This window comes from Ochotona princeps, chromosome 1 (assembly GCF_030435755.1).
Source record: "Ochotona princeps isolate mOchPri1 chromosome 1, mOchPri1.hap1, whole genome shotgun sequence".
NCBI lineage: Eukaryota > Metazoa > Chordata > Mammalia > Lagomorpha > Ochotonidae > Ochotona > Ochotona princeps.
Window position 1 is genome coordinate 50,481,030 of NC_080832.1, and position 24,409 is coordinate 50,505,438.

At 45.1% G+C, this 24,409-nt stretch overlaps 1 protein-coding gene across 3 annotated transcripts in view; it reads left to right on the plus strand.

Moving 5' to 3' along the window:
* The first annotated feature begins 2,818 nt into the window (after positions 1 to 2,818).
* The window catches only part of FYN (FYN proto-oncogene, Src family tyrosine kinase), a 231,985-nt gene continuing 210,394 nt past the window's right edge, over positions 2,819 to 24,409 (plus strand). For all 3 annotated transcript variants that reach the window (XM_058657505.1, XM_058657613.1, XM_058657562.1), the window contains exon 1: positions 2,819 to 3,325. The gene's annotated coding sequence lies outside the window, so the exon portion shown is untranslated. The remainder of the gene's footprint in view (positions 3,326 to 24,409) is intronic.

A 24,409-nucleotide genomic window follows, 5' to 3' on the forward strand; every position in this document is an offset into this window, starting at 1 on the left:
ATGGGAGCAGGTTGTCATTTTTAATCGCACTGTATCTTCTTTTTGTTCACTAATTAGATCAAGAAGCTATTAGAATGGCAGGCACTGAGAAGTGACTCCTCTTGAAGGAGCCATAAACAGTAAGATGACTTAGTCCACTGACTCCACGTTCCACGTAACTTGGGTTGGACTGAACACAGAATTCCAAAGAGGGCTATATCCCAGGACAGATTGGTTGTTGTTGTTGTTGTTTTGGTGTGCGAGAATATACTGTGATTTATCTTTTCAAAGAAGGGAGGTATGCATATGCTCTTTTCACATCTATTTAGTCTTCACAGACAGAGAGCTGTCTGACCATCTTACCTGTTTCTGTACAGAGAGAACACAAATATTCAGAGAAGAAGTGACAAGACTTACCAAGGTGTTCTCAACAACCCATAGTGGTGATGGAGTTAGCAATAACTGTAGATCAGCACTATCCCATAGAAATATAATGCAAACCACAAATGTCATTTATAAAGTAAAAGAAATAGGTGACATTAGCTTTAGTACACACATGGAGAGAAAGAAGCTCAATATACCTAGACTATCATTTCAACATGTGATGAATTAAAAAAATAGGTACTTCACATTTCTTTTCTTCATTAAAAAATTTATTTATCTGAAAGGTATAGCAAGGGAGAGCCTGAGAGAGAGAGAGAGAGAGAGCATGAGAGCATGAGAGCATGAGAGGTGGGGAGAAATCTTCCATTTGTAGGTTCATTGCCCAAACTGGCCTACAACATCCAGGGCTAGGCCAGGCAGAAGCCAGCAGTTTTCATCCAGGTCTCCCACCTGGGTTCAGGGTCCCAAAGATTTGAATGATTTGTTGTTGCTTTCCCAGGTGCATTAGCAGGAGCCAGATCAGAAGAGTAACTGGCTAATAAGGAATGCCGGTGCTGCAGACTGCGGTTTCACCTGGCATGCCAAAACACTGGATGCTTTCAGTTCTCTTTCTAGAGGTAAGTCTTCAAAATCCAACGTTGTTTTTTTTTTGTTTTTATTTTTGTTTGTTTTGTTTTTGTTTTTGTTTTACATGGGTTGCCATCTAACCCTGCACTCGAGACATTTCAAGCATGGAAATGCAAGGTGAGTACTCAATGGCCATGTGCAGGTAATGGCCACTGCACTGGACAGCCCAGCTCCAAACCAGTGGTTCTCCAGGTGTGGTACCAGCTCAGCAGCACTAGGAGACCCGAGAACTTGCTACACATCAAAATCATAGTCCTCACTCCATTTCCATTACATCAGAACCTCTGGCAATGAGGTCCAGCAATCTGTGTACCAAAACACTGGTCTGGACAACTGCCCCTCTCTCCACCCCACACCAAACAGGGGATTCCATGACAGGCCAGCACTGAGGAGGTACAGCCTCTTCCTCGGGATAAGCAATTCTTGATTAAAGGTAAGTTGGTGTTGTATCATATGCAAAGATCCTACTCCCACTTCTTGGGGCAGTAGCACGAACAAGCACACAACTAAAACAGGGTTTCCGTCTCTTCAGGAGAAAGAAAAAAGTTCACCACCTTGTCCTCTCATTTAGTTACACCACTTTGTCCTAAGTCTCCTCACACTAATTCATGGGAATGGTAAAATAAATGTTAGCAAGAATTTCAGGAAGGTTCTGTAAAGAAAAAAGCAATCAGCAAAAATGACTGGTGTATTTTAAAGAAAGCTAAGAAGGAAAGTAGCGGGCAGGAAAACGACATAGATTTTGAGCAGACATAGGAGCTGATTCATTCCATTTCTTAGAACACGTGATTGGTTAAGAGGGAATAGGATGTAAGGCTCTTGCCAAAATCATTACGGAGAATAATTCTGAGCACGCCTTAAGGCAAAACTTTCAGTAAACAGGAATTACCTATAAAGAAAATCAGGAAGCCAACGTGTTTCTTTTTATGAAATGACATCCTGCCATAGAAAAAGCTGGATAGGAAATAAAGACTGATGCACTCCCAACTGCACACGAACCCGCCTATTATTTCATCAAGAAAAATCTGAGCAGGCGCCCCGACTTGGGGCGGGAGGGAGGGAAGAAAAGAAAAAACCATGAGAGGTTTCTAAGTCATGAGAAACCAACGACAACCCACGGCTATAGGGAAACATGATTTGGTGAAAATGTACAAAGCAAGCTCTCTACCCTGTGATTTCGCGTTCCCTGGCGGCCGCCAGCCCTCATCTAAGCAACACTCGCTCCAGACTTTGGCTCGAAATGGGAATGATGCGTGTCCAAGAAAACAGGGGACCCACAACAGAATCCGAATTTCGTCTCCTCCTCTTCGTGCGGTTCCTGGCGCGTTTCCAGGACTCTTTTGAGCTTTTCCAGTTGATCCAAGGAAAGGTTGTAGTCGCCAGCCTGAATGCTTTTTCTTCTTACCTCGCAACCCCAACCTCTAAGCCCGCACCTTCATAGGGCAAGGCTTTTCCGCCGCTGGTTGTCGGGATCTCAGAGGAATGGCAGGTGCCCATCTGTAGTATCACCTGCGATCCTCCGCAAAGGAGAAGTCGCGAGTCCTACCGCCGATCTCCCGCCCTAATCTTTCCCCAGCTCACAGCTCCTCAGTCTTTAAAACACCCGCACCTCCTCCCGCGCACCCACCAGCACCCCTACTCGGCACGCCAGCCGGGATGCCGCTGCCACAGTAACGCTCAACCCCATGGGCGGCCCCACCCAGGGCCGTCCCGCCCCCGCCTCCCACACCAATGGTGGAGGCGCGCAGCTCCCAAAGGGCCTTCTGATAGGGCCGCGCGGCCTGCCACTCTTGGGGCTTCCCCGCCCCCCTGCTCGCTCTCCTCAGGAGCCGGAGGGCCGGAGTATCCGCGGGAGTCGCTGCGAGCAGCCGCGGTGGCGGCGCGTCTTTGCAGTTGCGCCATCTGTCAGGAGCTCAGCCGGCGGGGAGGGGGCTGCCGCGGGAGAGGAGGAGGGGTCGCGGCCAGCTGAAGGCCGCCGACACCCGCCCGCCGGCCGGTCACAGGAGCAGGGGTGAGGCTGCGCTTGGAGCTGCGCGTCCCCAGCAGCAGCTGCCCGGGTGCGGCGCTTCTTCCTGCACGCCGAGGACTCTCCGGACGCACACAAAGCCACCGCCCGCGCCGCACCGCCCGGCGGCCGCCGTCCGCACCACAGAGGGATCGTGCCGCCGGGCCGGGGACGCCCTCCTTCCCACCGTACCCTCCTTCACCCTACCCGGCGCCGCCCCCTCGGCACTCTCCAGGGCCCACCGGGCAGCTGCCGGAGCCGCCGCAGCCGCGCCCGACCACAGCAAGGAGAGGACCATGTGAATGGGCTCCGGTGCCTGACGCCGCGCAGGTAAGCCGCTGCAGATGCTGCGCGAGGACCACGAGATGCTGCCGGGCCGCCCGCGCCCCCACGCAGCCGCCCCCGCCGCGGGGCCCGGGGCTTCTGGCCCGCGGCCACCCACTGCCTCCGAGTCGCCCTGCCGGGCAGCCGTGCGAACGGCTCGTGGAGGGGGTTCTTCCCGCGGCCCATCGAGGACACCTCTGGTGGGGCGCGGCCCCAAAGGCAGCGTGGGGATTGGGCCCTTTGCTCGTCCCGCAAGCAGGCGCCGCGTGAAAATCGGAATTGACCTGGGGGCGAGACTGGCCCAGACTCCGCCCCCGCCCTCTTTTCAGGGGGCCCCCAGCGGGAACCCGGCTCTGTGTGTATGTGTGTGTGTTGTTTAATGTCGGGGATGATGTAATCACTTAATAATTGATGCCCAGTGTTGCTTCCCTCCCCACTCGCCCCTGCCCCACTCCACCTCGCGATCCCCGCCCTCGGGGCCATCGCCTTCCCCCGCTTGCATCCTCTGCCAGTTCCTGGCAGCTCCCTGCACTCCGCCATCCTCCCCTTCGCTCTGCCTGTGCCACCACCGCCGCCTTCCCGCTTCTCGGGTGCGGGGGACCTCGCCTTCAGGGCTCTGGCCCCCACCCCTGCTGTTCCCTGGATCTTCTTTCTCCTCCCCCTCCCGGCTCCCAAGCTGCATTTCCTCCCGACTTCCCTGGTTGGTAGCTGTTTTTGTTTGGTCCCCTCCCCTCTTATCTCTGCGGCTAGCTGGAGGAGACTGGGCCTGAGAAAGAGGCCACCAGCCCCAGGAGAGGACTTGTTGGAACTCCCCGGGAAGAGGGATAATAAAATCACCCTTCTGGCTTTTCCCCTTCTCCCCTCCCCCAACAAATCACCCGGCCCAGCCGTGCGTGTGTGTGTGTGGGGGGGCACAAAGAGCCTTTTCAGTGTGAGGAGACACATTCCCAAGTACCCAAGGGGAGGCATGGTGTTTCTTATTTGTCTTCGCCAGGGATTTCCTTTCTTGTCTAGGAAGCAACCCATATCCTCTTGGTGTGTTTCTATCCTCCTTTACCAAAAATTATGAGCCACCACTACCTCCCACCCGGATGTGGGCTGGCAGGTGCCGGCATTTTGCTGTGTCCATAGTGTTGAGTGACAACTGCAGGATTTCTCAGATGTAAGGGGACAGTTACTCCAGCCTTCTGAAAGTTGCTCTACTTTTGAGGTAGTGTCTCCACCTTATTATGTGCTCCACCCCACCCCACCCTCTTTTGTGGGATACTCAGGGCTGCGGTGGGGGATATTTGGTGTTGGGGTTAGAATTTGTTGTTTCTGAGTCAATGAAATTGGTATGGACAAGTTGATTTGCTTCTTCTCTCCGGTCTAAAGCCACTGTGCTGATCTTTGGAAATGAAATCTTGTCAGCCCAGGGATGTTTCACCCTTTGATTTCAGTAAGTGCTCAGAGACATCAAAACATGAAATTGGTTTCATGCCTGTTTCACCTTAGCCTTCAGACACCCACATCCTTCCTCACACCACCCAAACTACTGCCATTCTTTCCACTGTTTGCATCTTTCTCTCTCTCCTACCCAGTGGATACCATGCTCTCTGATGAAGGAATTCACAGGCTTTGGTAGGAAGTGGTTTCACTACCTGAGGCCTTGTGAGCACTTGGCTGCGAACAGAGGATGTCTTCTTAAAGAGGAAATGTTCATGTCCATATAGGGCTCCTGGTGTTCCATTTTGTGAGCCAACAGGGCACTTGCACACTTAATCGAAGGTATCAGCACTTTGATGAGACCCATTGATTCCCAAAAGTGTAGCTCCCTAACTCTTTCTGAGTTCCATCAAGTTTGCTCTTAAAGAATTTATTAGGAAAGGGTGTTATGATTTATTATACATTTGCTTCTGCACCTTCTAAGATATCATGGAAAAATGAAGGATAGAACTAATGAGTGTATTGTACAAAGGGTTATTTGGTGCCAGAACCAAGAAGGAAAGTCAGTGCACCATAAACTTATACTCTGTTGGCCAACTTACCAGTAATGGCATGGTTGAATGTGAACAAATATGCATTTTCTCCCAGGTCTGGAGTCGCCTACTCCATCTGACTTGCTTGAAATCCTGTTGAACCTTTGAGGCCCATCTCAAATGTCATTTCTTCTACGAACGCTTCTCTATCTTCTCCCTTCCAAAAAAAATCGCTTTTCTCCCAAATTTGTTTTCAAATTGTAACAGGAGGCCTTACATTTGACCTTTGTCTTTTTCCAGTCAATACATTGAACAAGAGAACCTGATCTTGTGTTGTTTACGATTGAGTTTTACCTTCATTGGAATTCAGTGTTTGAAAAAAAGAACAAATATGGTTAGGTACTTGGTATGCACTCAGTGTCTGTTTTAACCAGGCCAATGTTAGCAACAGTGGCAAACAGGTCTGTAAACATGAAAAGTTGCAAAAAAAAATTGCAAGAAGCGAAAGATGTTTATTCTGGTTCATGTAATATTCCGAACAAAATGTTTCTGGGCAGTGTGTGGTTTGTGTGAATGCAGTGACTCTAGATCCCACACCTGTCTTGTAACAGCACTAAGTCGTTATAACTTGTTTTGGTTGATAGAGGAGGAGAAAGACTGGAAGGAGATTATACCTGCTTTTAAAATGCTTGACCTGGGGCCTGCTGGCACAGTGGCTCAGTAGCTACATCTTTACCTTGCAAGCACTGGGATCGCAGATGGTCACTGGTTCATGTCCCAGCCTCTCCACTTCCCTCCCACCTCCCTGCTTGTGGACTGGGAAAACAGTTGAGGATGGCCCAAAGCTTTGGGACCCTGTACCCGTGTGGGAGACCCAGAAGAATGCTGGCTTCAGATCAGCTCAGCTGCAGCTGTTGCAGCCACCTGGAGAGTGAACCAATGGATGGAAAATCTTTTTCCCAGTCTCTCCTTCTTTCTGTAAATCTGCCTTTCCAATAAAAATGAATAAATTAAAATAATAAAATGTTTGACCTGGGAACAGTGCCCATTATTTCCACTCACATTCTTTACATGAAGGCAAATTATGTGGCCACATTTAGTTGCAAAGGAGCTTGGGAAATGTAGTTTAGGAACGCACCCAGAAAAAAAAAAAGAAGAAATATATTTTTGTTCAATTGTTTTGCCAAATACTGGGCACTTAACCAGGCACATTCAGTGTTCTCAGAAAACTTATGGGGATTCGGTATTGTAGCGTAGCAGGTAAAGCCATTGCCTGTGACATTGGCATCCCATAAAGGTGCCTATTAAGTCCTTGCTATTCCCTGCTAATGATGGCAAAAGCAACAAAGGATGACCTGAATGTTTGGGCCCCCACTACTCATATGGGAGACCAGATGAAGCTCTTGACTGCTGTGTTCAGCTTGGTGCAGCTTTGATTATTGTGGCCATGTGGGGAGTGAACCAGCAGATGATAGACCTCTCTCTGTCTCTCCCCCTCTCTGACTTTGAATTAAATTAATAACTGCCTTTTAGAAAGAAGCTTATAGACTGATGGGAATTAAATGGAAACCAAGAGCTGACACCATAACTGCTTTTTTTTTTTTTTGGTTTTATAAGTTCAGATTTTTTTATCCTAAGCATGTTGCCAAAATCTTGCTTTTTGCATTGTTTGAAGGGGCCAGTTCCTACTCAGCAACTGATATGGCGTCATCATCTGATACTTCCTTTGTTGACTTTGGTGTGGTTCTTTCACTCCAGAAGCACCTTTCTCAGCCTTGTTCTTTAAATCTGAAGATTACATAGATTTCCAATGTAGCTAGGAGGGTAATGTGAAATTACACACAGCTTTGCTTTCTCTTCCAAGGATGGGGAACATCTGGTTCACGGGCTGTTTAAGGCCATGCAGGAGAAACTCAAAATTTATTGCATCTATAAGGCTAATTTGCAAGTTGGTAACTTTGTATGACCTGCGAAATGATGTGGTTGATATCCAGATGACTCTTGGCAGGACACGAGTCCCCATCCTTGTATTGGAAAAAGAAATGAAGTAGAGGTGAAACTCCTTGCCCCACAGCCTTGCAGCTTAACAAAAAGGTTGGAGGCTCTGTCAGCCCTCCTCTTCTCTCCCATTTGGCTTTCTGGACTCTTGATGTCTTTGCACTCTTCAAATTCCATGGAATACCTCAAGGAGCAGGGGAGCTGCCAGCATCCTGGATAGACTCAATTCTTGACGGGCCTCGAGCTTGTTGGAGCAGCTCTGCTCATAAGTCCCCATAATCAATAATACCCATTTTTCTAGAAACACTTCATTGTATTCATCTGTTCTACAAACATTAGCCTAGTGTGCTTTTTGTACAAGGCACAGGGGCAGCTGGGGTGGTAGAAATGAATGTCTCTGCTTTGGTTGTTCTTCAGGAGCTCAGTCTACTAGAGCAATTAGAAATGGCAAATAGTCACCGGCATTTGTTGAGCACTTACTCTGTGCTAGGGACCATAAAAAAACTGCGATCTCAACAATAATGATTGGAAGTGGTTTTACCTATAGTCATTTTACAGATGGGGAACTGAAACAACTTTCAACAGTATTTAAGTAAGTAATCTAAGATCCTTCTAAGCAGCACAGTCAGAATCCAGGCCCAGATAATTGGGCTCCACAATCCTTGCCCTCAGTCACTAGGCAATATTCCAAATACTACATGTGGATATAATGATGATACTAATTATATTCTGATGCCATAAGAGGTGAGGAAAAAATGCTTTGGAAATTGAGGCTTCTTGTTGATGAGAAATGAATTTATGTCTGAGTTAAAATACCAAAATGCCCATCCATCCTGTTGAGACCATTATCTATTATCGCTCTGGGAAACAAAACAAAACCAAAAAATCTAAATTTTAAAATGGGAAAGCATATCATACTGATCCTGACAATAATTGTATTACTATAACATATTATATATATTAGTATATATATAGATTGTTATACATACCATATTTTATACATACTATATGGTATAATAATATGAGTCTTTTTTTTTAATTAAAGTTTTTCCTCTGGTCCATACGAAAGCCTGTGTAAACTTCTGAGTTGTCTACATAAATGTGCTCACTCAGCTGTATTCATCCACCGCACTTACCATCTGCTAGACATTGAGCTGGTAGCTTCAGGGGCACAAAGAGGTGTGGTTCTGCCTCTCCACCCCTGAGGAGCTTATCTGCTAGTTTGGCTGAGAAATGAGGATATCTCTGGCCACTGTTACAGATGCTGTGATCTTGGGCAGGCTGTTCTCAGGAAGCACCAGAGCACCAAAGGAAAGCTTCAGCCCAGCAGAGATGGGAATGGAGGGGCAGCCCAGAGGAGCAGCTGGAAGGGGTGTGCTGAGGGTTGTGGGAAGGCCACTGCCCCAGAGAGCACAGCTCTTGTGGTCAATGTACTGACTTTTGGGAAAGTGCTCCTAAGTGCAGGGCCAAGAAGGGTGGCTGAGAGATGGACAAGGGAAAAGACAGTTCATAAGATTCTTGTGAGTTCTTTATCCTGAGCACCATGTAAGAGGTGTAAGTGGAGGTGTGGTGTTGGCAGATCTGTGTTTTTGTAAAGATGGCTGGCCGCAATGTGGGCCTTTGACCAAAGGCAGGCAGGAGTGATGCAGGGATGGTGGTGATGCGAACTCAGAGGGGCCCTAAGTGAGGGTGAGAATCTCAGTGGTTGGGACAGAGGTAGAAATGAAACAAAAAAGACAGAGTGAGGATGAGGCAGGACTTGGGGGTGGAGGCAGGTACCTGGCTTTGGGAAAGTAGGTGGCGGCATAGAGATGAGTAATAGACAATAGCTCTTTGGAATTGCAGGGGAAGCGTCTCCCGGCTGTTGACTAGGTAGGATTGGGATGAAGGAAGACAGGTAGTCCCCAACATTGATCTGTTGATAGTTAGAAAACCTGTGCAGCCATGGATGTGGGTGAGGTCATGGAGGTAGCTGTACAGGGTATATAGGGACAAGACTGAGCCCCGGTCCTGAGTAGGAGAGGGGAAGACAGAATATTGGGTGGGCCCGGGGTATGATCAGTAGCCAGTGGAATCAGCAAAGATAAAGAATGAAAAGTACAATTGAACTTAGAACCAAAGATCTCAGAACCTGGCCAGAGCAACATCAGAGGAATTAAGGGATAGAAGCCTGTAAGTCCACTGCTCCCAGGTCCAGGCAGAAACAGGTGTTAGACCCCATAGAACATTCATCCCATAAAGGACACTGTTGTGGAGTCTGAAAGGACACAGGTCATGGAGCCCAGAGACTTGGAGATCAGGTAGTTCATACATTCATTATCCTTGTGAGGAGGGAAAATGAAATCCAGAGAGGGGTTTAAGGAACTTGTCCAAGGTGTCAAAGTCATTAGGCTTGGATCCTTTCACCCAAAGCAGACATAGGGTTTAGGACAGGGAACAGGTTTGATCCCTTTTTTAGCCATTGGGCCAAGATAGTTCATCTCTCTGTACGTCCCTGTCTTCATCTTTAGTTCATAGGACAGGAACCATTGTGAGGATTCAGTGATTTAATAAATATGAACGACTACAACAGTAGTCACACATAGGAAAGGCTTTGCTGCTGTTGGCGTGTGTGTGTACATGTACGTGTTTGTGTACGTGTGTGCATGAATATGTCCTCACAGAGACACATACGGTGAAGGGTCTTCAATAAGTTTATGAAAAAGACTACACAGGTTTCATTTTTTAATGTGTGCTGAAATAGATTTATTTTTTAATTCCCCTCTTCATAAATGTTTTGAGGAGTATCTCTCATACATTGGTTAGGGAAAAGAAGATGAAAATGTATCATGCACTTATAAGGAAATCTGTAGTGTTTTAGAAAGAGATTTGTATAATTGGCAGCATTGGCACAGGAATTATTGGAAAGGTGGGAAATTTGTTTACATGATATGGTTGAGAATAGCATTTTTAGTCAAAACCATAACAGCCTTACCAGAGGGTTTTCTTGTTTTAGTAAGAAACCCCATATTTTCACCCATTAGCAATATAAACATCTTGAGTTTGACTTCAGAATGTCATCATGACTTTCTAAAGATAGAGTGAACCCCACAGCAAAAAAAAAACAAAAAACAAAAAACAAAAAAAACCCACCTTGGGGTTATGACTTGGCTCCTATGAAGAAAAAAGAGTGCTTTGAGTTATTTAGAGGGTTGTAGTTATTTTCAAGTGTTTTGAGTAGAACAAATCTAGTATTCAGCTCCTAAAAACACGTAAGTAGCCTGAATTATATTTTCTGAATGGATTTGGATGACATGTGTTACAGACAGCTGAGGAGTAAGTGACATTCTGGACTTGATTAAAAGGCAGTAATCCTAGGAGGATATAAACTGAACTGGATTTATGGACTAATAAGAACGTGGGAGGAAAAGATAACACTAACTTGTGAAACCTTGACAATGTTTGTAAGTCTTGGAGTTGTGATTTCTGGAAGAGAGCACAGTCCTGTGGCCCTCAACTCCTCATATGGGAAGTGAACTGCAACTCGGGTCTTCTTGGGTGTTCTTTAGGAAGGCCAAGATCATCACTTCTTCTGCCCTCATGAACCCTTGGCCTCCAGCTGTACCAGTGTGAGTGATGTCCCCATTAGCTGTAAGGTTTGGGAGGAAAAAGCATGCACTATGAGAAACCTTTCACCATTGCTCGTTTCTGTTGAGAAAAGCTTTTTGGGGGGACCACAGCTTTGCTTTGCCTCCCTCTTAGAGTGTGAGAAAGCTACTCAACCCTCTCTGAATACATCAGAGAAATGGTAACCCTGTGGGGAATGTGTTCAGGGCTTCCACACATGGTCATTTCCTCACTCCTGACAACTCCGTGAAGCAGGGGTTAGTATCCTCATTCATCTGATGGGGAGATAAGGCTCAGGGAGAAGCCTGATGCCTGTGACTCCTAAACTCATCCCTGCTCTTCCTCCAACGTGGCGGCTCCTTACTCCCTCCCTGCTTGCACTCACTTTTGCAGTTCCTCCCATGCATATGTTGGGAGAAACCAAGGCACATATTCCCTGTTGTGCAACCTCATGCTTTCTGATGACTGCTAGAGACTGGCCCCCTGGCAGTGCGCCCTCCCTTCTGCCTCTAGGCTTCCATAGCACTTGGGTACCATCCTACCCTCACCCTCCTTCCCTGCGTGGCCATTGCCACTTTCTTACAAACTCTATCTTACTTGTTGTTGGCTGATTTGTTGACACCACACACAGTGCTATATTTAGTGTTTATCAGTGAATCAGTATTTAGAAGATGAGCAAACAGAGGCATGGAGAGTAAGTGACTCAGCCAGGGGTACGCAGGTGAGTATGTGGCAGCTGGGATCTGTACTCAGGCTGTCCAGTTCCAGTGCAAGCCATGCATAGTTTTTTTGTTTGTTTGTTTGTTTTTCTAATGTGCATTTTCCATGAACTTCTTAAAGACTTCCTCATCTGTTGACTTAGGGCTTGTTTGACTCATGATGAGAAAAAAGCTTTAAGGCTGTGTTTGCATTAGTATTTTGAGAATCTTGTAGAATGCATGTTCCTAGGCCTTGTTCTGATTCGCATGTTGAAATCCTTCCTGTATATGAGACCTGTGGTGAGTATGGAATGGTTGAGAGGCAGCTTCCGAAAGACAAGGAATGTAGCAAGCGCAGGGAGCCTGAGGTCTGATGGTGGGAGTGCATGGAAAGGTGGCCAAAGTCGCCAATCAGACTCAAAGGGAGCCACAACCTGAGCAGAGCCCAGGGACCACAACACTGTCACAGAAATGCCTTCTTGCTTAGGTAACAGCGATTGGCAAGTACCTGATCCTCTGCACTATGCTGCTGGGATTTTATCTGATGAGTACATTTTTAGCTCTTCCATCTTCGGGGCACCCAGAAATAGTAGGTTTTTTTTTTTCATTGAGTTGTGTAAGAATTCCATCTGCTTTATATTGAAAAGTAGGGCTTTAATGGAAAATTAGAAATGAGCCAGATCTCCTTTCCCACAACAAAGCCCAAGGCACTTTTGCCAATCCTTTCTTCACTTAATGCCCAGAAAAAGTGACTGAGTCCGTGCTTCTGTGAAATCCTATCCCATTTACATTCTGCTGAAGAAGTAAATAAATACCCACACATTCTTTTATCTCCATACAAATGAATGCAGTAATAACTTCAAATAGTGTGAAGTGTTATCTTCATTTCAATTTTGTTTTCATTTTATTCCAAAAGTGATGTGATTTGTTGCTTATAAAAGGGACGTACAAAGATACTTGAACAAATAATTTTTATTAATGGGTTCTCTTGTCGCTTTCTGAGTTTGGAGGTCATTGTTTATTGTCCAGTTTATTTTTTCATATCTCAATAACATGACACTTTATTGCAAGATATGTATCTCATGGAAAACTCTGTAGAGGTGAGTTCTCCATGAACTCCAGCAGTCTGTTGTTTTAGATCTTCTATCATTGTCTCCTACTTGAAAATGTCATTCCGTGGCTGTTCTTTGTGGCTAATTCACCTGCTGCGTGCTTTCGTGATTTGCCATATCTTTATATCCTACCATTGATTTGCAAATAACGTTATTTTACTCCCATACCTTTCTAGACTGAGTGAGGAGTTGTTGACCCATGGAAGAATGGATAGGCAGTTGATCATAGATGTTAGTTCTTTTCCTTTATCCCTTGGCAAAGAACCCTTTGGATGATAATACTAAGTCTAGATTCCTTAGGCTGAACTTACATGGTCTGCCATTCTTGCTCAGTCAACTTGGCTCACCTCATTTACTAATCCACTAAGACTTAATTAGCCAGATATCCATCTGCTATCTCATTAATATTGAATATGTGTTGTAGCCTAATGCTTCTTTCCCTTACAGTTCTGTTCATGTGTGGGAGCCTGACTGGAGTACCATCTTTGGCAAGGTTTCCACCAGTCTCCTCATTACATTGAACATTTGTATCTCTCAGTTGCTTCCTAATAAATGATACCTTGCATTGTAAGTTAAATACTTTTATTTAAAGATAAAAGAATTTTTTAAATGGTTGCCTAATTTAGTTAGACTAGAATCCAGGTCTCCTAGAAATCCCAATATATGGATTTTGTCTTCTCATGAAATTGTTGGTCTTTTGTTTGCAACAGCATTTTTTGTTCCCCTGCCCTTCCCTTTGTCTTTCCACCTATAGCATGTAGGACAGACACACAGTAGATATTTAGTAGATATTTAATTAGCCAGACCCTGGGGTCGGGATACTAGACTTTGTGACCTAGGCAGCATCGATACTAGGCTGGCATATTGCTGGACATTGAGCTTCTGTAATTTTCTGGGAGCACTAGATTTATTTTTCAGGGATGCACATTGTTTAAGTTTGATTGCTACAGTAGACTATTCTAGGAGCTACCATTGTGTTTTGAGAATGGTCTGTTCAAAGACCTTTTTCCCCCTCAGCACCTTGTGCTTTTGGTTAAAAGTTTGGAGTGACCAAGGAAATAAGTTACTTCTTCATCTTCTGCCATCAGGTTTTCACCAACAAAATTCTAACTATAAATACATCATTGGATACTACCAATAGTACAGAACAACATCCAAGATTGCAGAAAATGCAGACTGTTTCAAAGAATCTGAAGTAGACTGGAGGAGTACAATAGTGAAGGAGGGGACAGGCGAGAGAGGCCCAGTAGATCTTTGGTGTTGAAAATATGGGCTAGAGAAAGCAGGTGCTCTTACTCCTTAGATATCTGCCATTTCTAGACTTCTGAAAGCAGCATTCAGCAGAGTTCCTGGCCATCCCTAACCCTGCATTGGTGGTAGGAGTGCCTTCCTCCTCATGCATTCATTCTGTTCACTTTGCATTATCATCATCTGAAGAATCTCCTGGGCTTAGAGGAGGCTCCTGTCTCAAGCTTAAGATCCTACCAAGTAACAATTTAATGTGACAGCTCAGTGACAGCCTCTGTTGGTATGTCTTTTGCAAGGATGATTGAAAAGATGCTTTAGAAAATGTTTTCTGTAGTTGGGACTGCTTGAATCCTTTCGCTAACAAAAGACGCAACAGTCCAACAGGTCATGTGTGTCAGGCATTCGTTTAGAGCCTTTTTCAGCTACCTGTGCAGAGATCCCTGTGATTCCTCATTAATGGCTTCCCCTGCCTAGTTCCCACACGGATGCCAGGTTTAATGGATCTGGGCTGGAGAGTGATCAGAAGCTTCCTGTGGAGGCAGACCAACCACTGCAGCTGGGAGGAGCTACCTGCTACTTCACTGTTGTTTGAAATGCCATTGTGAGCCCTGGGAAGCAGTGTGAAGGTTTTGTCCCTTGTTTTATCCATGTACCATCTGTGATTTTGACGTTTTTCCTGCCCTCTCCCCATCACCTTAGAAATGGGAAATGGCCAGCCACCCTGACAGAAGTCATTTTCCCCCTTGCTGGCATGGACGCCACCTTTTTCTATATTTATCCAGTTTGTTCGCATGCCACCACTTTTGTCTGTGTCAGCATCAACGCTGTCTGTTTTCAGTGGCAAGCTTCTCATCAGCTGAACGTGCACCTTATGTAGTTTGTTATGTGCCTTACACTACACTGAACTGTGTACTTTTTAAGTGCTCGTTGGTTGTGGGTCAAGCTTTCAAGTTGGGAGGTCTCAGATGTGGATTTCAGTACTTCTCAAATGAGATGCAGCTACAGGAAATTTTCTTCACGTAAGCTGTACATTATGTTCCCTGCATGGACAGAGCCTTGGACTCATGGACTAGAATTCAGATTTTGGTTGTCCATATGTGTTTAAGATTCCAACTGAGATCCTGATGCCTTGGGAGAAAGCACAGTGATTCTACCTTCTAATCTTGTGTGCAAAAAAGGGCCAAAGCACAGATAGTGTGCCATGCCTTGCCCTTCTTATGTATAAGTGTGGCTGACCCTGTGATTGCCCCCTGTCTGATGGTTATTCAATGGAGTCTTGATTTCAGATGGTCAAGAGATAGAGGCTCTTCACTTAGCAGCTGAGGATTGTTCCATGAAGACCAAATTGAGGTGGCTGAGAGAGATCTGGAAGAACTGGTGGAATGGATGGTACCAGATGCCTCTGGGGGTGCCAGAAGCCCCTGGTTAGTGTTTCCATGAGTGTGAACCAATGAGGCTTAGTGCTTGAAAAACTCTAGCCTTATTTTATTGCACTCCGGACTTGGCATGCTGTAAGGGAAAGAGTACAGCATGTAAAAGTGTTGGGATCGTCTATCTGGGACACCCAAAGCAAGCCAACCACCTTCTCTGCTCTTCATGTTGTGGTGGAAGCCCTGGCTTCCCCCAGAGCACCCCTCTGGGCCCTCAGTGGGAATGATTCACTGGAGAAGGAGGTTGGTGGAGGAGGGGTACAGGGAAAAAAGGAATATACAAATGAAGATCAGTGGAGAGTTGGTAGGGGTAAACTGGTAAATGTAGAGTTAGCCATTGTGTTAGTCTTCTGGGGCTGCTGCAACAAGTTCTCACCAACTGGATAGCTTAAAACAACAGAGAAAGTTCTCACAGTTGTAGAGGCCGGAAGTCAGAATGTTATCAGGGTTGGTTCCTTCTCAAGAGAAAATCTGTTCCTGTCATTTTCCTGGCTTTTGGTGGCTTCCCGTGTCTTGCAGACACAGTACTATAATCCCCCCTCTCTTACAAAAACACTCATCATTGCACTTAAATCCACCAAATACAGCATGATCTTACCTCTAGACCCTGCATTACATCTGCAAAGAATCTTTTTTTCCAAATAGGAAAGGGACCCCAGAGAGTTGTACTTTTGAGAATAAGGTAATCATTAAAAAGCATAGGGAGAAAAAAATTAAGAAGGTGTTTTACAAAACTGAACGCTAAGTGGCAGGCACAACATGATTTTCACCATCACCATAGAGAGAAAAGGATATAGTGAAATTTATGTGTGAGAAGGGAGAAATTCTAGATGTGGAATGTCCTGGAACTTTTCAGCAAAATTGGAGGTAGAGTCATCATCATCTGAGGTTGGAAAGATTTGGGAAATGGAGAAGAAGGTTGGACATTCTAGTAGAGGAACTAAGGTAGAGGGATAGATGGATAAAAAATGTTGCAGACTGAGGCTGTACTGGGAATTTCCAGGTTTTTGTTTTTTTAAATGATTCCTTTTAGCTCAATTTTGTGACTTTGCCTGGTGGTACTTGCCAGTATGGAGTGGAAAATTTGACCCTGCCTTGACTTAGAATGAGGAATTGATTGGACTAGTTATGTGAAAAGGGTATGTTCCAAGAAACTATAGAAAATATCAGTTGAATCAATGAAAAGTGGAGTTCAGGCAAGATAGTGGGTGTGAACTTGGATTGGGTCACAAGAGCAGGAAAGAAAAGCCCTGAGGCCTCAGGATGTGGCAAGGGAGCACAAGACACGGAGGAGGCGAGACCAGTGATGAGGCGAGACCAGTGGTGCAGAGGCCTTTGGCTGAGGACATCTAGGGAATCAGAGAGTTCCAGAATGATGCCAGTGGTCAGCAGCTTCCTGCTGAGTGGGTCTTCACTCAGATGTGAAGAATTCAGCAAACTGAAGCCGGAAGTACCTTTTGCCCTTGGTTCAAAAATGTACAAATGGTGTCTCTGAAAGAATAACATATCGAAGTGTTGCGCTTAGAATTTTAAAAGTCCCAGATGAGCATTCTGGGAGCTCTGAGACCTTGCATTGTGAGCAGCTGGCTAGTGAGAATCGTATTTTGAACGGATAGTGTACTGACTTTCCCTTCCTCCTAATTCTTGTTGCCCTGGGAGTCTCCCCCATTGAGACGAAGGATTCCATGACATCAATGGAGGGGAGGACAGAGCATGACCAAGGACAAGGAAGACATTGTTCAGTTTCTGACATCTCAAACAGGCCTTTCAAGCAGGTTTCAGAGAGCAGAGTTAGCCCAGGCCTTCATTTAAAATAGGCAAGCTTTGCTCGGGGAGGAATGATTTGTGGATTCCAAGGAGCTCCAGCTCAGATGGCCTGGAATATATTTCATGTAAAGCTTTGCAGGAGGGAGGCTGCAGGGGTTGCTGTTATCCCAGGGAGGAGAAAATTCCTTGCTAAGCTGATGGGAAGAACTTGCAGATTCAGGATCTAGAGTTGACAAATGAATCTGTTACTTGTATCCAATGTCTGTTCCCCACAACTTCTGCCTGTGGGGTCAGTGAGAAGCCTGGCACCCCAGGTGGATGGAGGAGCTCTTACATCCTGTTGGAAGGAAGCCACCTTGTACGGTGCCCTGCAGCACAGCATATAGTCCGTGTCCTCTGCCAGGTCCCCAATGCCTGCACATGGAGAAGAAATGCCAGCAGTCCTTTTTGCTGTTTAGGGCAGTTATAGAGGTGCTGAAAGGCCTGGAGCCAGAATAGAGAAGACAGAACAGAGAGGGCTAGAAATTGATTGGCATTGTGGGCACAGAAACTGTCCAGCAACAGAGCCAGACCAACGTCCAAAGACAAAGAACAAGAAAAACTAGACCAGATCTTCTCTCATCACTGCCCTGGCTCTATAGCCGCTAGGCTACTGTGCTGGCCCTGCAACTGAAGTTTTAACTCCGAAAATAAAAAGCTATCTGAAAATAGCAAGTGACTGCAATTAAGTTCAATTCAAGCATGTAAAAATATAGTAATATCTTTTGAGTCTGGAGTTGTAGAGTAGTGGGTGAAATCCTCACCTGTGTCATGACTTCTCATAGGGCTGCCAGTTGGATTCCAGCTGGTTTCAGTTCAGATCCAGCTTCCTGCTAATGTGCCTGGGAAAGCAGTGGAAGATGGCACAAGTACTTGGGCCCATGCCGCCCACATGAGAGAGCTGGATAAAGCTCCTGTCTTCTGGCTTTGGATTGGTCTAGCCACCCATTGTGGCTATTTAGGGAGTGAACCAGCATATGGAAGATCTCTCTCTCTCTCTCTGTTTCTGTATTTCTTTCAAGTAACATCTCTTATATTTAGTTGAGTAGACCAGGCACATTTTAGGTCTGCTACACTGTATTTGAAAGATATATACAGATACACAGATAATAGGCATATATATATAGAGAGAGACAAAGGCATATATATATACACACACATACATATGTGTATATATTTGTTTACTTTCATTTTATCTGAAAGGCAGACAGATAGATGAAGAAAGGTCTTCCACCTACTGATTTACGTTCTGAAATACCCATAGAAACCCAGTGCCAGCTGGGTAGAAACTCAGTCTATGTTTCCTACATGGGTGGCAGGGACTCAAGCACTCAAGCCGTCATCTGCTGTTTCCCCGGGTGCACAGTGACAGTAAGCTAGATGGGAAACACAGCAGCTGAGACTAAAACCTAGGAACTCCAAATATGGGAATGTGAGCACTCCAAGTAGAAACTTAAACACTGTGCTAACACCTGCTGCAGGCTATGTTCTTATTTGGGGGAGGGTGGGAAGGTACTTACACTCTTACACTACTTACACTCTTATAGTATACCACTTTTTCCTTTGAGTAAATCATGCCTTCATCTGCCTGTAGTAGGTTTATTTTTTGTGAAGGATTGTGAACTCCTGTCTTCTCAAGGGCTTGCGTTGTGTGCCTGTTATCTTCGTGTATCCAAGGATGGATTTGCCCTTGTTCAGCCACAGCTCTTGCCGGTACCCTGGGAGAGAGAACCCCAGTGGCCTCGGGGCCTCATTCTGGGGGAAGCACTGGGATTTCAAGCTTTCTCTAATGAACTTAACTTGTTGCTGGACACCAGAGGGGTATTTTTACTGTGCCTTATTTTTCAGTTTCATATTTTAAAGGTAGCCAGGTGAATACTAGAAATTGTGTCTAAGCATGCAGGGAGACACTCTTCATTTCTAGTCAAGCCTCATGTACTAAATAAAGCATCAGTTTGTGAAAGGAGTTATTTCCAAGCATAATTCGTAAGCAGTTAACAGCACATTCGTATGACAGCAGGGGAGAACCTTCTTTTTAATTGCATATCATCTGTGTGGCTCTCAAACAAGGATGATGCTGCAACTAAGATGATGATTGTAAAACCAGTCTCTTGACATCCCTGGTAATCTCTCAGCCTACTCTAAAAATGTACTTTAACTAGGGATGTGATAGGAAAAAGTCAGGGAGTTGCTGTTTGGAGATACTAAAAATGCGTTTTTCTGCCTAATGATTACGATGACACTGAGCCAGTCTTCTGAAAACAAAAGTGTGTGTTGTATTTACCTTGCCTGTGAATAGGAGCTGAGAGACACAGGGGAACCATATAACTTAAGTGGGAAAGAATGGCTAAATGAATAAAGTTATTTCTTAAAAATTGATATATGACTATGTAAGATTTTTCAAAAATATTTTATGCTTGTAAAGCAGTTCTATTCAAAATCTTTGCACAAATAAAGCTGAAAAAAGGTCCATTTAACTAGAGAGCTTTATTGATTAGCACTATTAATACATACATACAGAGTGATCTCTGGTAAATATTACACATTTCAGTCAATTTCTTAGCCATGTTGCCTGTATCCATGACATTGATATTTTTAATAAAGAATAAATTGCTGTTAGTTTACTCATAAAGGCATTTGCAAACCATTCAGATATTTCTGACTTTTGCAGAAATATTGCTGCAGATGCAATTTTGTGGTAAGCTCAAAACAAAGTGTACTCAATGGAGGCTCTTCAACAGTTGTTTTCACATTGAAATGTGTCGATAGGTTTAGTACTTTCATATGTCATCTTCCCTCTTCAGAATTATTACCTTCAACAAATGTTGTAAAAGACAAAACTTAGGAAAATATGATGCTCTTACGGTTCTTTTGAATGTCTTGTGGAATTTAGATGACATGATATCACAGTCCACTCACCTACTCCAATGGAGAACATTTATGTGCTCAGCTCAAACTGGGCACTCCATCAGAAAGTCAGTGCAGGTGAAGATGTTACAAAACTTCAAACTGTAGTTTAAAATAATTTCAGACACCATTCAAGTTGCTATCGTTTAAAATGTCCAGTTACTCCTTTACTGTTGTGATAGATCTCAGCATCTCTTATTTACAAACCTTACTTCCTTTTTCTAAAAAACAAGATGTGTTCATTCATTTAAAAGACAGAGTTACAGAGAAAAGAAGAGACAGAGAGGTCTTCCTTCCATTGGTTCACTAACAAAATGGCCACAACAAATGTAGTTGAGTTGATCTGAAGCCAGGAGCCAAGCCAGGAGCTTCTTCCGGGTCTTCCACATGGGTGCAGGGAATAAAGGGCATGAGATACTTTGCCAGGCCATAAGCAGGGAGCTGGATTGGAAGTGGAGTAACTGGGATAAGAATTGGCACCCATATGGATGCCAGCACCATAGGCAGAGACCTAGCCTACTATACCATAGTGCTAGCTCCACAAACCTTACTTTCAATAATTGCAATTGGCTCAAGCTTTCAAAAGCCAAAATATTTTTGCTGCTTCATCTACTGATCAGGTCGAAGATTTCTAACTGGTTCTAAACAGAATGTACTCAGACTTCAAAGATGTTGTCTAGTGTAGCAATATATCACACTCAGGTTGACTTTGAGAGTGGTTTCTCAGACATTTCTTCAACTCAGCAGTGGGTGATGACGTGAGATGCTGAAGTGTGTTTTGTATTCAGTATTGACTTTGTCCCCCAGCTTCCATGGTTTGAGCTTCAAGCCTATGAACCATCCCAAATCTGAATGGGGGTATATAAAAGTATTTGTCCATTTATTTTTAAAAGTTTTTTTTTTTTTTATTAAAGGAAGCGAGGCAGGTATCTCATCTGCCAGTACATTCCTTAAATGGCTACAATATCCTAAGCTGATCCAGGTTCAAGACAAAGCCTGGATCTCAGTCCAGATATCCCACCTCTGTGGCAGGGATGACCCCTGTACTTGAATCATCACCCACAACCTCCTTGGGTGCATAGGCAGGAAGCTGGAATCAGGAGAGCCAGAACTTGAGCCCAAAGACTCCAGGGTGCAGGAGTCCCAAGCATCACTGTGGCAGTTTCTACATCTGCAGTTCTTTTTGCATTTGTTAAGAGAGAGCCACTTGGTTGAATGCAGTTAAGAATGATGCATGAACAGTCCCAAATATCTAAGTAACTCTCTGCTCAATAGGTTTCTTGATTTTAGCATCACAGAATTTGATTTGTATCATCACTGTGAAAAAAATCATTTGTGGAACCCTTTGCTGTTCATAGTGGCCTTTACCAGAGCATGAGATGTTTTACCTCTGACCTAGTAGACTTCCACAGGCTTTATTTTGAGCCTGTGAGATAGATTGAAAACAGAATAGAACCATGATTTGATTTTCTGTTTAAATACCTGATAATGCTAACAGGAACCTGGAATCATTAAACTGGGATTTTTCTGTTGCTGGTATAATTCTACAGATGATATATTGAAGTAGTCACTTCTGTTTCACGTATGAACAAAGAAAGCTGTACTCAAAAGTAAACAAGATCACTTTTTATCAGTGGTGGGGAATGTCTGGCCAGCAGATTGTATAAGGCCTGCAAAACCATTTGATCTGGCCCTACCTGGACAACTAGGCAGAACTCAAAATTCAGGAAATCTATAACAGGCAGATTTTTTTTTTTAAGATTTATTCATTTTATTACAGTCAGATATACAGAGAGGAGGAGAGACAGAGAGGAAGATCTTCCGTCCGATGATTCACTCCCCAAGTGAGCCGCAACGGGCTGATGCGCGCCGATCCGAAGCCGGGAACCTGGAACCTCTTCTGGGTCTCCCATGCGGGTGCAGTGTCCCAAGGCTTTGGGCCGTCCTCAACTGCTTTCCCAGGCCACAAGCAGGGAGCTGGATGGGAAGTGGAGCCGCCGGGACCAGAACCGGCGCCCATATGGGATCCCGGGGCGTTCAAGGCGAGGACTTTAGCCGTTAGGCCATGCCGCCGGGCCCGACAGGCAGATTTTTAAATTGATACCTTTGTATGGCCCATGAATGATATTATAACTATCCAAATGGCCCTTGGCAGAAAAGAGTTCTCCCAGCCCTACTTTAAATTTTTAGTAGTGTTTTATTTGGGCCTGGTGTGGTAGCCTAGTGGTTAAGTCCTTGCCTTACAAATGCCTGAATCCCACAAGGGGACTAATTTGTGCCCTGGTGGCTCCACTTCCCCTCCAGCTCTCTACTTGTGGCCTGAGAAAGCAGTAGAGGATGGCCCAAAGTCTTGGGATTGTGCACCCACCTGGTAGATCCGGAAGAAGCTCCTGACATCTGGCTTCGGATCAGATCAGCTCAGCTCTGGCTGTCTCTCCTTTTCTCTATATATCTGCCTTTCCAGTGATTAAATAAATAAATAAATAATCATAAATATATATTTATGAATATATTTAAATATTTTTATAAATGTCATATTCATATATTATAAGACTTGTCTGGACTATGGGATGTTGGACTCTATGCTTGGCAAATACTTGCAGGGAGGGAATTTCAACTGAACTTGAACTATGGTTATGCAGCGGGGTGGAGGAACCCACCATGGGGGGAGAGGGGGAAGAATCCCAGATTCTATGTAATTACAACACAATGTAATTAATGAATAAATTTAATAAAAAATTATATATATAACTTTTAAATTATATTTTCAGCAATCTTTACATTGTTAATTAGGGTAAAAAGGTACAAGGGCTATAGAAAAGTGGGTAAGACCACTATTTCCCTATTGTTTCCTTCATATATCTGAGGTAAAGGGAATATTGAAGGAGAAGCCCCACCTAGTCTCCCACCCACCCTAGGTCCCGGATGTAGGGTATGCTCTGAGATCCTTGCTCAAGTGGTTTTGATAGTTCAACAGTTCTGAATCGCTGCCAATCTCACCGCTCCAGACACGATGAAGTTGTTGAAGAATCCACTGATTGACATAGTCCATCATAGAGTCTCCATTTGTCCAGTATTTTGCTGCCAACATATAGTTGGGGTGGTTGATTGACCTGTTCTATCATCCGTCTTTTCTTGGTTGGGATTCTGAGTCTGCCACTTCGATTGGGGGGATCCCCAAAGAAACTTTGAGGTATTCCCAGACCGGATTGCTATATGTACTAGCAAGTACAGGTCCCGGCACAGTCCATCACCACGATCAGCTGGTGATTGCAGTTGCTGGATTGGTTCTGTGTTCAGTACCGACTTCCTGGAACCAATGGGTGTTGCAGTCCATCCTGGTTCTGCCCATCACATGCTCTACCCTCACATAAACCAGTGGGAGCTGCAGCCCAGTCACAGCTACCCACAATAACCCCTACCAGGCTCGTCCCCTACCCTGGTTTGCCAGTGTGTGTAGCAGACTAGTCCAGTCTGCCCCATATCCCATTTGGCTCTCGTACATGTCGAAGGGTATTGAAGCTTAGTTCCATCTAACCAGCTCAACTATCCAGCCCTCACGGATGTTGTTGAGTGCCTCTCTGTCTAGCCACCCCAGTCCCTGTCCTAGTTTTCGTGCCCTCCCGTGGGAATGGTAACCCAAGAGGGAGGAGCCTAATATTTCCCTCCGAGGTCTCTCTCACTTCTGGATTATGCACTCTCCAGGTGGTTCTGTGGTTAGACTTGACAGTATTAGCCCCCAGTGCCAACTGATGCTGCGGGTAAGCACAAACAACTCTCACCCACTCTAATTTTGTTTGGACCAGTAGGAATAGTCTGCCCATCCTGACTCTTCCCTGATCTGGTCCACATGAGGCACACAGGTGCTGTAGCCCTGCCTAGTTTGGTCTGTCCCCATCCCTGCTCACGCTTTCCAGTGGGAGTAGCTGTCTAGCAAGGGAACCACCTCTTATTCCCCTGCCGCTCTGCCCCTCCCTTCCTGGTTCTCACGTGTGCTGTTTGGGTTCTGCAATCATATCTGGCACAGGCAGCCTCACCTTGGCATTCTGTGTTGTGTACTGCTTTTGTCGCAACCAAACCTGGCTCAACCCACTCTCTGCTCCGGCATTCAGATTTGCCAGTGGATGATGTGAACTGATTCAGCCTGGTCCGCCCCCAACCCATGCCAAATATATGCCATTGGGACACTTTCCATAACCTCTTCTGGGCTGTTTCTTTCCATGCTTCTTGCGCTTATTTGTAGGGTCTGTGTCCTGTCAGAGGAGTTGCTCAGGCTCCTCCATCAGAACCCCTCCTGGTGCCAGGTTTTGCGCATACCAGTGGGTCC